The sequence below is a fragment of the Alligator sinensis genome, unplaced genomic scaffold (genome assembly GCF_000455745.1).
Source record: "Alligator sinensis unplaced genomic scaffold, ASM45574v1 scaffold330_1, whole genome shotgun sequence".
NCBI classification, from domain to species: Eukaryota; Metazoa; Chordata; order Crocodylia; family Alligatoridae; genus Alligator; species Alligator sinensis.
The window spans coordinates 1,193,052-1,202,376 of NW_005842178.1; the positions used below are offsets into that span (position 1 = coordinate 1,193,052).

Genomic DNA, 9,325 nt, shown 5'->3' on the forward strand with positions numbered 1-9,325 from the left:
TCTAAAGGGTTGGAATAAAGGGATTTTAATTGGTTTTGTTCATTAAAAGACACATTGCTCGAAGTGATATTTTCAGCAAGACATCCCTGCCACATGACATTTCTCCCTTTTCTACACCTCTCTCTCTTATACCCAGGGTGCTGTGTAAGAATGGTTAAGTACTCCCGCTATGCTTCAAAATACTGTCTTGCATGTACCTAGCTGCAAGCAGATACTAGTCATTTGGGCTGCAGAGCTGGTTGGGATGCTAATCACATCACCCCTGTGTGTAATGTTGGCTTCAGAAACCCACCTGCCTTCACCCCAGTAGTATTAATAGCCATTCAGGCCCAGGCAGACTTTTTTGGTCTCTTATACCCATAAATAGATACTGAAAATTAACATTTTTTTTTGGTTAACCTTATTTAAAAACAGATTACAAGACCTTTGAATACAGGTACAGTATTATGGACTATATCCTATATTTACTACAAAGCCAGTCATGAAAACCCACTGCATTTTAAGTTTGCTAATTTATTAACTGTTTAAATTACTGCAGCACCCACAGACTCCAAGTGGAGACTGAGCTAAGCACAGGACAATCACACAGGAAGAAACAGATCCAACTTTGACAGGTCTTTTTAGCTTGTAAGCAAAGCAGACAGAGGTGACGGGAACCCAAAGTCAGAGACAGATGAAGTGATCATTCGGAGTTCACAGCCGCAAGTTAGTGGGGCAGCTGGCCTCCCCATTCCTCCCTATCCACAAACACTACTTTAAAAAGGACATTTTAATCAAGCTAATTAAATTCTTCCATTGCACGTTAACTCCATCCCGCTTTAGTTTTTAAAAGCAGAGATTCCTACCGATAGTACAAGTCACCTTCATCTACTTTAAAACAGATATTCATAGTTCCCTGTTGAAGCCAATAGGAACTCAGGATAGTCAGCACCTCTGAAAAGCAATCCAGAAGCCCACTGATTTTTTAATGAAAAAAAATGGTAAGCTCTAATGACTAACCAAGCATGTTTCTTTCCGAGTTCATTACAGGCGTTAGCATAACCGCACTGTTACTGAGAGGCTTCAGTACAGATGCTACAAATAATCAAAAGGAGCAGACCAGGCCACCAGTAACACTAAAGAGTTAAAACAGGGTTTGCTTGTGCAATGTCTGGGCTCAGGGCAATCTGGCTGCAGGCCCCAGGACCAATGGAAGCTCTGGTCAAGATTCTCAGTACTGGCAAATTGCATCCTAGGGTTTAGATATTGGTCATCAGCATCGTTCATCTTGTTGCACATAACACAGTTGTTCAGGAGGACAGATTTAACTTAATATGTGGAAAACCCTCCCTAAGGCTGCTGTCAAATGTTTAGATGCAAGAAAGTTCTGTCAGCCTCAACAATAAGGGAAAGCTGTAATAAATTTATTTCATTCAGACTTCAGTGTAAAAAAATAAAAGGGCTTCTGGATCCTAACAACACATGATACTTCCCTTAAGGCTCAGAATTGAGATTCGACAAAAGACAAATTAAATCTAAATGTAGTTAATGCCAACTGTCTCATTTTTTTTTATATACTACTTTTACTCCTATGTGTAGGAAAGGAGAGCACTGGAAACCTTAGAGCCATGAGTGAGGAAGAAAAGTGAACTCCCTCCCAAAAAGTAGATTCCTTGCATCGATTCTGACAAGTGGCACTAGGAAGACTATACTGGGAGTGCTGGGAAGCCTCAAGCTGCACACAGTAACTTCACTAATCTTGTGAACAAATCTAGAGTCAGGTTATACATTCAGATGTCCCCAGAAAAGTTACAAATGCAAGCTTGCTGTGCACCTTTAATAACTCTGATAGAAAGAATTCTTTTGGTGGCATGGTGGTTTCTAAGCAGTTACACAGTCAAGTCCTAATGAAATTCCTACATAAGAAGTACTAGGAGAATTCTTACATTACACATGGGATCATTTTAAAACAAGTTAATAAGATTTAATTTCAAATCTTCCTTATAGCCTTAAAGAGTTTTAAGAGCATATCTGAATTTCTGCAGTTATAGCAGGCAAAAAGCAGAAAATAAGTAAAGAAGGAACTAACTGAAAGCCTGTGAAGACCTGATTTCTGAGGTCTATTATAGTAACATCATTAACACCTTAAACAACAAAAGGAAAGCAGCACTGTTTAGAGGTCACCTATATCAGAAGCAGCTACACAATACAGGCAGAAACCTGGAGTGCCAAACTGCAGTCACAACCAAAACCTTTTAGGTCTCTAAAGTGTGCTTGTACCTTAAGCCAACATATGCATTCTGTTTAAAAGCTTGAGGCAATTAAAAAAAAAAAAAAAAAGGTGCTTTGTGTATTATTTTACTTCACCATTGAATACATTAAAGGACCATTTACTTTTCAGAAGTCTGATACAAGTTGTTGTAGCTGTTACACCAGGGGCAGGCAATTATTATTTCAGCTGGAAGGCCGCTTAATGAGTTTTGGTGACCTGTTGAGGGCCACGTGGGTAGCCCCACCCCCTAGTCATCATATTGGGACTAGAAGTCCCACTCCCTAACCCCTGACCTTTGTCTCTGGAAGTCCCTCCCCTTGCCCCTCAGAAATACTCCTGGGGCGGGGGGTTTTGCCATCTTAGAACCAGAAAAAAAACCAAATCACACACTAGAATTCAAACACCTACTAAAATGTAATTTATTTAAAAAAATATTTGTTGTGATTTGTGTTTGTGTACTGCATATAGAAAAGACTGAATAATAACTCAAAAATAAAGTCTCACTCTTTTATATTGCGTGTGGAGTGCAGTTGGGGGTGTGGGGTGAGCGCAAGGGTCGAGAGGGTGAGGGCACCCCACCCCACACACACACACACGATGCGTAGCCCCCGCTAATGGCAGCAGTAGGTGGCGGCAGCTCAGGGCACTTGTGCCAGGCACAGGCACTGGCACCCAGCAAGGCACAGCTCCAGCCAGTGCTGTGTGCGGGAGGCAAGCAGCGCAGCCTGCCCAGCCACCTCTATCACAGCGGGCTCCATGCCGTGCGCCTGCAGCTCCCACACTCATACTGGGGGAAGCCCCACACTGTACTCCAAAGGAAGGAGGGGGCAAGGCTCCCTCCACCCCCTGCAGCATCCACAGACCTGTGCAGCAAGGGGTGGGGAAGGCAACCAGCACCAGCACGGGAGCTGCAGGCACGTGGCCCCCACTACAGAGGCGGCAGCAGGAGCCAGCCAGGAACCACTGGGGCTGGGCTGGCTCCTGCTGCATTCTGTGGCACAGCAAGGTGCTGGCCAGGCACCTCCAGCAATGCACAGTTCTTGGCTGCAACGCTGGGACTGCAAAATGCAGTAGGAGCCAGCCCGGCCCCCGCAGTTCCCAGCCGGCTCCTACTGCCACTGACCCTGACCCCTGGGGCCCTGCACTTCCGCCCGCTACCACTCCTTCCCTCCACCCCGCGCCTGTCACCACTGCCTTTCCCCTGCTGCTTCCCTTCCTTCCCCACCTGCTCACCGCTCCGGTAGTGCACAATTCCCAGCTGCAAGGTTGGGACTGCATGGCACAGCAGGAGCCAGCTGGAAACCACGTGGTGCCAGCTGGGCTCAGCTGACTCCAGTTGTGCCGGCGATCTTTCCCACCCCGCACTAGTCTTATCTGATTCTCTGCTCTCAGGCAGAGGGAGGTGGGGAACAGCCCTAGGGTCGCCAAGCCAGAAGCCTCTGGCTAACGGGCAGAGGGAGGCTGGAGGCGGGGCCCACAGGCATTGCTGCTGCATCTGGGTCCTGCCACCACTGGTACCTTGTCATCTTTGACAGGCAGGCAGGTGCAGATAAATATTTTTTTAAAATTTAGAAAATTAGAGGCCCTGCAGGCTGGACAGAATGGCCTGGCAGGCTGGATTCAGCCCGCAGGCAGGATTTTGCCCAGCCTGTGGTACACTTCGACTTGCAGAAAGTACAGCAACAAATTTCAGATCCATTTAGCTGTACATGAAGATTGTACACTTCATGCATTACATCTTCAGCATTTCTAGACCACCTAGCACAGTGGTGTCTCGGTGCTAAACAGGAGTATTTAGAGTTTCTCTGACATCAATAAGCCTGCAATGCAAACACTCCACATCCAAATACCTACAGGCACTGGGAGAGCTGGATTCCACCTTGGTTGCTCAAACCTATCCTTGGAATACACACACTCTTGATCTTCTTATAATAAACACCAGTGCTTGTCTGTCAAAGCGCTGTCAGTGCTTCAAAAAGTAGATGTAAAACCCACACAACTAAGAAAATCCAGTTAAAACTGTTGTTTGTCTTCTACTTGGGGTGGGGGAGGAGAATAAGATTTGTATCTTCAATAAACACAATCAGGACTGCACAGTAGCCTTTGCTATTCATCTCCTCATTGTTTCAGTTTACCTTTTCAATTACAGCAGAAACATTGCATGATGTTTCATCATAATGGCACTACTGATCATTAAACAATGTTTGCTCTGGAGCATAGATGACAAAAGTAGCAACATTCAAAGAGTAGGTCTGAAACATTGGTGGAGTAATTCCTAGCTTTTTTCTCAGTCTAGATCAGGGGTGGGCAAAATGGCAGATGCAGCTGGACCCAGTTACCCAGCCACATGGCTAGGGCCAGTCTCCATGCAGACCCCAGCTGCAGCTGCGCTGTGATCATGACAATCGCAGCCTTGTGCTGAGACAGGCCCCAGCCATACTGGCAGGGCAGGGGGCTGCTCCAGAGCCACTGGGATCTTGAGGCAAGGGCAGCTTGGTCCAGGGCCAGGGCAGAGCTGCATCTGCAGCTTGCATGCTCTGGGCAAGGACATGCAGGCTGCAGATCACAGCTCTGCCCCAGCTCCTTGCAGTAATGACAGCCTGGTCCCAAGCTGGGGCAGCGCCACAATCCACTGCCTGTGCACCCCCGCCCAGACCATGCAGGCTGCAGATCGTGGCCCTGCTCTGGCCCCCACCACAAGATCCCAGTGGCTCTGGAGCAGCCCCCTGCCCTGCCAGCACAGCTCGGGCCAGTCTCCGTGGAGACTGGCCTCAGTCATGCAGGCAGGGGCAGCTGGGAAATAGAGTCCACTGCCAGGCGGATCCATCCCATAGGCCGGACTTTGCCTACCCCTGATCTAGATATTAGGCAACCGTCAATCCTTCTGGATCATGGTGTATGCACGAGAGGGCACCAGGACCTTCAATGCATATGTCTAGGCAGGAGTATGGAGGAGGCCGCCCAGACCTTCCATCCCCCTTATAGCACATTGAGACAGTATCCAAAGGCCAAACCAAGTCCAGATGTTCAGTACCTGTAGTTATATGCATGTCCAAGATTCAAACCCAGGTCTCCTACATGGCAAACAAGGACTCTACCACTGAACCACAGCAGCGGGATCAATACAGACTAACCATCTGCATTTTGCATTTTTAATGACTTCAGCAAACTATGTAGTAGTACTTCAAACAATATTCTCCCAACGCCCAAAAAATATATTTAAGAGACTTGTTTTCCTAATATCTAGTCTATTTTTTTTTTCAGGCAAGTGGTCTTTCTCCCATTACCTTCATAAGCTAAATTGTTTTTCCATATTTATAAATGTTCCTGAAATGTTCAAGTTTACAGCCCCATGTCTACATTGTCTTCCCTCTTCTGTAGAATTTAAGCTGCTTCAGACTCTCAGTGTCTTAGCCACAAACCATTGAATCATTTTAGCACACCCTTTCAAAAAACTTACACTCTTCTTGAACTGCAGAGATCCAAATCTACACACTACTGACTGTCATCCTAGAGCTACCTAAAGCCACCCTGCCTATTTGTAAGGTGATCCCTTTATGCAGGCATAAATAAAAAAAGAAAAAGGAGAGACAAGACCAAGTACTTTTACAATGGCAAACTGCAAGATCCTCTGTGATTTGCCAAGCAGCACCATCTCTAGAGCTGTCAGACTTAGTGAGCAACAGAGAATAACCTAATGTTAAGCTGTTCCAAGATGCCAATTCATAGCAGCATGAAGTTAAGAGTACAAGTGAGCTACATGAATATAGCTGGAACTCTTAGATTTCCTGACCTGAATTTGTAGAGACATAACATTCCATAGTGATAAATATTTGACTCATGACATTTTTAGACAAGGCGAAGAGATTGTTGCCTGTCAAGACAACTTATGGTAACTCATTGACTAAAAGGCTACTGATTGTTTATATGATTCTTGAAAAGAACTAGTATATTTAGTTTATAAGCATGTGCTTCAGGGGTAAATTGCAAGTGGCTCTTTACCAGAAGGCAATATATGCCATTGCAAGTTACCATGCAATTACCACTGTTTCAAGTTGAGTTACTATGTCATTATTGCAGAATAAACTACAGTCAAATATACAATTACTTCATGTCCCAAGTGCAGATAAACCACAAAACATTAAACCCATTAACTCTGTGTGTGAAAAGTAACTGGACATCCAACAGCCAAAAGGCAAAGGCCTCCAAGTAAGGAATAAAAAAGGGAAGATCCATTAGACAAGGCAAATCCCTTTGTAGAAACCGAGCTAATAGAAAGATTGGTTTAGGGATTTCTGTCAGAGTTACTAAGGGGCTCCTTTGTAGCTGATTCTGGCTAGTATACCTCTTATTTGAAGTCAATTCCTACATCCACCAAGAACTCCAAATAGTATCGTTGGACTGATCCTCAGCTTAAATCTTGGGAACAGGTAAAATGTCCCCTATTCTCTTAAACCTTCAGCTTCTTTCTGCCTTTGGTCTTTTACCTAGCCAACAAAAGTGCATCTCTATAGGATGCAGTAGCAGTAAGCAAGCAACTAATTGAACACCTTTTCTATTTGTACCTCTGACAAGCAGCACCAGAATGAAAGTGACCTTCAGTTTCACTACTACCACAAGGCTCGCAAACTACGGTAATGAAACTAGCCAATACCTCCCACCAGCAGCAGAAAAACCACCCAATACCTCCTACCAGCAGCAGAAAAACCACCCAGACTACAGCAGTTTGGGATAGCTCTGAGGGGCAGCAGGCATCTTGATAGCGTTTGCAGATCTGAGAAAAAAACAACATACACCAAATTCACACCTGGCTCTCCTCACAGCCAGGAAGGGCTGAATCACTTTCATCTACAAAATAAAAGCCAAGAACATTCCCATCTCTCCCTTATTCCCCTCCCATCCCAAAACACAGAACACATTGTGCAGGACTGAGGTCTATCTTTCCCGTGGACACACAAGGGAGATCTCCTTTTTTCATCATCACTGATGCATACACCAGAGATCATTCTGTGTCCCTTTGTATTACAGGCCAGTGAGATAGTCTGACAGCCTCTCTCCCTGGAACACTCCCTCTTTAAGGAAGCTATTTTTCCCCTCCGTTTACAGAAGTAGCTGCTTTATACCACATGGTCAAGTTTACCCTCTAGTTCTTCTATTGATCTTGTTACTGTCCTTTACGTTTAAATGCTCAGTGCCACAGTCAGCAAGATGCAATTGATAACACCAAAAGTTACTCACACACACCCATCCACCTCCCAAGCTCTTTAAAGCAAGACAACAAGGAATAGGAGACAAATTAAGTAACTACTATGAAAGTCACCAGATGCAGTTCCTGAGATCTACAGGCAAATTACAGATGATATTGCAGGTTTATCAGGTCTCAAGATAAAATGGATTACCAGAACATCAAGCTGAGCTGTCAAAGAATATTAGGGCTGCAAGTACACTCTTAATGATGTAGTAATCTTTAAACAGATTTATGGACAGCAAGTTCTATAGCAGCTCTAACTGCCATGAAATTATTAGAATTTAGAAGACTTCAACCGAACTTCTTCACAAGTTTCTAACCAGAATTAAATGTACTTTGTCAACAAGGATCTAACAATCTGCTTTTCTACACCTTCCTCTCACCTATGAAAATACTTTGTTTCAAACCTCAAGTTGTCTTTTGTTTAGGGAGCTGTAAAAGCTCTTCACAGACGATTAAACACCCTGTGAAATAAGTAACTGTCCATTTAAGATGAGGCAAAGCAAGGTAGAGCCAAGAACAGAACCTGTCTCATGGTTCCCAGTCTTCATTTTAGTCAAAAGACCTTCCTTCCTCTCCCAATAAGCACCTCACAGTAGCACCTGGAAAACAACCAGAAAGGCTGCAGCAAAGACTTTATGACAACGTAGAATCAAAAACACACAAAACATTGTTTCTTTTCACAGCTAGCCCAAAATCCAATACCAAAAACCTAGTGGTCACTTATTAACTTAATTAGATACGGGAAGGTTCTCAATCAGATATGGGAAGCCTGCATTAGAGAAGATACCTTCAGATTGTGCTTAGTAATTTTTTCTCCCCAAACCTGGGGAATGAATAAGGAAGACAGAATGAAACTGTCTGAAAGATCGATCACAAGTCTTTCGGGACTCCTCAAAAAACACAACAGTGGCATAGCGTGAAGTTCTTCTGCAAGACAAGTGCGGAGTATCGGAACTTGATATTCAGAAACAAACTATCAAGATTATAAAATAAATAAATACATAAGCCTGCACTCCCACCGCAACTTAAAGAAGGAATGATTTAAACAAGTATTGGGGAAGAAGTGGCTCCCCATGGAAATCCAGGGCACAAGCATTGCATCCAGAGCATCAGCAGGCTCAGCTATACGACAAGACACGGCCTCCCACCCTACCCTGCCCCCTCACAGCCGCAGCAGGAAAGAAACGTGCTTCCCAAGAAACATTTACTCAAGGCCAGACACAGGCATCAGCAAACCGGGCAGCTGCCCAGGGCCCAGACAGAAGGGAGGCTTGAAAGTGGTGAAAATAATCATTATCATCATTATTATCTGTGGCGAAAGGGAGCCCGATACTAAAAATTTGCCCAGAGCCACCAGGAGTCTAGGCACGGTGCTGCGTTTACTACAAATGCCTAGTCCGGCCGCACTCTCAGCCAGGTGTGTAAGCCCACACGACGGGGTGGGGGTGCACCCCGAGGCTCCCATTAAAGCCCTTGCAGGCCGGGAAGGGAGCCCACAGCGCTGGCGGCCACAGAAGCAAGTTTGAGGACAAGCGACAACTTCACTCCCCAGCCCCGGGCGCAAGCGAGGGACACGAGGGGCACGGACACGCGCAGGGATCCTGGCAGCCAGGAGAGCGGGGCCCCCGCCGGGACCCCCGAGCGATCCTGATGAGGCCGGGCCGGCACAGGGCACCCCGGCGCGGACCGCATCACCCCCCGGGGCCCTGGCAGCAGCTCTGGGGTAGGCACCCTCCGGGGTCGGGGCGCACGGGGGAGGAGGGGGTGCAGCCGGGGGCGCCAGAGAGAAGGGGGCCGTGCGGAGTCGCAGGGCGGGCGGCCCC

General features: G+C 46.0%; 2 protein-coding genes across 2 annotated transcripts in view; both read right to left on the reverse strand.

Annotated features, from left to right (window-relative positions):
- Positions 1–9,325, reverse strand: part of ERI2 (ERI1 exoribonuclease family member 2) — a 62,676-nt gene that overhangs the window by 53,216 nt on the left and 135 nt on the right. The gene's annotated exons all lie outside the window — the stretch shown is intronic.
- The window catches only part of DCUN1D3 (defective in cullin neddylation 1 domain containing 3), a 31,614-nt gene that overhangs the window by 22,124 nt on the left and 165 nt on the right, over positions 1–9,325 (reverse strand). The gene's annotated exons all lie outside the window — the stretch shown is intronic.